Source organism: Schistocerca americana, chromosome 4 (genome assembly GCF_021461395.2).
Source record: "Schistocerca americana isolate TAMUIC-IGC-003095 chromosome 4, iqSchAmer2.1, whole genome shotgun sequence".
In the NCBI taxonomy this organism is placed as follows: Eukaryota; Metazoa; Arthropoda; class Insecta; order Orthoptera; family Acrididae; genus Schistocerca; species Schistocerca americana.
In genome coordinates, this window is record NC_060122.1 from 278,291,404 (window position 1) to 278,295,494 (window position 4,091).

The window sequence follows — 4,091 nt, forward strand, 5'->3', positions numbered from 1 at the left end:
AATCGGAATGATTTATCGTTTTCGAAGCAAGTGAGACAAGGATGCCAACAGGGCAATGGTTCAACCTCCAGATAGCAAGAAACAATTACAATAGATTCTTACCGTCCAGGTAAGTAAGAAATCTGATGTAAACACCAACTTTAACTACGAGTAAGCCATTGTGAAGTAACTTCGTGCAACACTAATACTTGAGATAAGAACTTCGAGGGCTTTTGCATTTCACAATCGATAACTAATACGGTTATTTCGCAAGCAAGCACAATATTCTGAATTAAAATTTCAATGCTGTTTACTTAAGATACATTATGTGATCAAATGTATCCGGATACCTGGTTGAAAATGACTTACAAGTTCGTGGCTCCCTCCATCGGTAATGCTGGAATTGAATATGGTGTTGGCCCACCCTTAGCCTTGATGACAGCTTCCACTCTTCCAGGCATACGTTCAATCAGATGCTGGAGGGTTTCTTGGGGAATGGCAGCCCATTCTTCAGGGAGTGCTGCACTGAGGAGAGGTATCGATGTCGGTTGGTGAGGCCTGGCACGAAGTCGGCGTTCCAAAACATCCCAAAGTGTTCTATAGGATTCAGGTCAGGACTATGTGCAGGCCAGTCCATTACAGTTATGTTATTGTCGTGTAACCACTCCGCCACAGGCCGTGCATTATGAACAGGTGGTCGATCGTGTTGAAAGATGCAGTTGCCGTCCCCGAATTGCTCTTCAACAGTGGGAAGCAAGAAGGTGCTTAAAACAACAATGTGGGCTTGTGCTGTGATAGTGCCTCCCAAAACATCAAGGGGTGCAAGGCCCCTCCACGAAAAACACGACCACACCATCACACCACCGCTTTCGAATTTTACTGTTGGCACTACGCACGCTGGCAGATGACATTCACCGGGCTTTCGCCTTACCCATATCCTGCCATCGGATCGCCACGTTGAATGCCGTGATATTTCACTCCACACGACGTTTTTCCGCTGTTCAATCGTCCAATGTTTACGCTCCTTACACCAGTCGAGGCGTCGTTTGTCATTTAGCGGCGGGATGTGTGGCTTTTGAGCATCCGCTCGAACATGAAATCCAAGTTTTCTCACTTGCTGCCTAACTGTCACAGTACCTGCAGTGTATCCTGATGCTGTTTGGAATTCCTGTGTGATGGTCTGGATAGATGTCTGCCTGTTACACATTCCGACCCTCTTCAACTGTCGGCGGCCTCTGTCAATCAACAGACGAGGTCGGCCTGTACGCTTTTGTGCTGCGCGTGTCCCTTCAAGTTTATACTTCACTATTACATCGAAAACAATGGACGTAGGGATGTTTACGAGTGTGGAGATCTCGCGTACAGATGTATGACACAAGTAACACCCAATCACCTGGGCACGTTCGAAGTCCGTGAGTTCCGCGGAGCGCCCCATTCTGCTCTCTCACGATGTCTACCGACTTCTGATGTCCGTGATACGGAGTACCTGGCAGTTCAAATGGTTCAAATGGCTCTGAGCACTATGGGACTTAACTGCTGTGGTCATCAGTCCCCTAGAACTTAGAACTACTTAAACCTAACTAACCTAAGGACATCACACACATTCATGCCCGAGGCAGGATTCGAATCGGCGACCGTAGCAGCCATGCGGTTCCAGACTGTAGCGCCTAGAACCGCACGGCCACCCCGGCCGGCCACCTGGCGGTTGGTGGCAGCACAATGCAAATAATAGTGCTGACAGAGGGTTCAATGAACCACCTTCAAGATGTCTCTCTACCTTTCCACTCTCGAACGATGCGCGGGAAAAACGAGAACTTAAATTTTTCTGTGCGAGCCCTGATTTCTCTTATTTTATCGTGATGTCATTTCTCCCTGTGTAGGTGGGTGCCAACGGAATGTTTTTGCAATCGGAGGAGAAAACAGGTGATTCAAATTTCATGAGAAGACACCGTCGCAACGAAAAACGCCTTTGTATAGATGATTGCCACTCCAATTAACGTACCATGTCTCCGGCACTATCTCCCCTATTTCGCGATAATACTAAACGAGTCGTCCTTCTTTGTACTTTTTCGAAGTCATCCGTCAATCCCACCTGATGCGGATCCCACACCGCGCAGCAATACTCCAGAATAGGGCGGACAATCGTGGTGTATGCAGTCTCTTTAGTAGACCTGTTGCACCTTCTAAGTGTTCGTCCCAATTTAGGTTAGTTGTAATTGTAATCCCTAAGTATTTAGTTGAATGTACAGTCTTCATATTTTTGTGACTTATTGCGTAATCGAAATTTAGCGGATTTCTTTTAGTACTCATGTGAATAACTTTAGACTTTTCTTTATTCCCGGTCAATTGCTACTTCTCGCCCCATACAGATATCTTATCCAAATGATTTTGCAATTCATTTTCGTCATCTGATGACTTCACAACGCGGTAAATGACAGCATCATCTGCAAACAATCTAAGGCGGCTACTCAGATTGTTCCCTATATGGTTAACATAGATTAGGAACAATAGAATGCCTACAACACTTCCTTGGGGAACGCTGGATATTACTTCTGTTTTACTCGATGGCTTTCTGTCTATTACTACGAAGTGTAACCTTACTGACAGGAAATCACAAATCCAGTCTCACAACTGAGGCGATATTCCATACGCACGCAGTTTGGTTAGAAGACACTTGTGAGGAACGGTGCCGAAAGCCTTCTGGAAAACTAAAAATATGGAATCCATTTGACATCCCCTGTCGATAGTACTCTTTACTTCATGAGTATAAAGAACTAGTTGTGTTTCGCAAGAACGATATTTTATGAATCCGTGCTATGTGTTAATAAATCGTTTTCTTCGAGGTACTTCATAATGTTCGAATACAGTGTATGTTCCAAAACCCTACTGCAAATCGATGTTAGTGATATGGGCCTGTAATTCAACGGATTACTCCTACTTCCCTTTTTGGGTATTGGTGTGACTTGAGCATTTTCCAGTCTTCAGGTAGGATCTTTCTGTGAGCGAACGGTTGTATGTAATTGCTAAATATTGAGCTACTGCATCAGCATAATCTGAAGGGAGCCTGACTGGTATACAATCTGGACCGGAGGCCTTGCCTTTATTAAGTGATTTAAACTGCCTTGCTACACCGGGGATATCTACTATCTTTCTTATCTTGGCAGTTGATTGGAATTCAGGAATATTTACTTCGTCTTCTTTGGTGAAGGAGTTTCGGAAAACCGTGTTTAATAACTCTGCTTTAGTAGCACTGCCATCAGTGACTTCACCGATGTTATCGCGCAGTAAAGGTGTTGACTGCGTCTTGCCACTGGTGTCCTTTATGTATGACCAGAATCTCTTTGGGTTTTCTGCCAGATTTCGAGACAAAGTTTCCTTATGGAAATTATTAAAAGCATCTCGCATTGAAGTACGCTCTGTATTTCGATCATGTATAAAACTTTGCCAGTCTTGGGGATTTTTCGTTCTTTTAAATTTGGTATGCGTTTTTCGCTACTTCTGCAACAGTGATCTGCCCCTTTTGTGTACCATGGGGGATCAGTACCATCTCTTATTAATTTATGTGGTATATGTCTCTCAATTGCTCTCGATACTATTTCTATGACTTCATTCCACAACTTTTCTAAGCTTACATGGCCAGATCGGAAGGAGTGAAGACTGTCTCTTAAAACGGCGTTAAGAGCATTTTTATCAGCCTTTTTAAATAGATATACTTTGGTTTCTTTTTTATGGTTGTAGGTGTTACGGTATTCAGCCTAGCAGTGACTGCCTTGTGGTCGCTAAATCCCTGTATTCGTCACGATACTCTCTATTTGTCCAGGATTATTTGTTGCTAAGAGGTCAAGTGGTTGGCTGGAATACTCTCTTTCAAATTCTATAAGTGGCAGGGGTAAAATACAGGGAGCGAAAGGCTATTTACAATTTGTACAGAAACCAGATGGTAGTTACAAGAGTCGAGGGACATGAAAGGGAAGCAGTGGTCGGGAAGGGAGTAAGACAGGGTTGTAGCCTCTCCCCGATGTTATTCAATCTGTATATTGAGCAAGCAGTAAAGGAAACAAAAGAAAAATTCGGAGTAGGTATTAAAATCCATGGAGAAGAAATAAAAACTT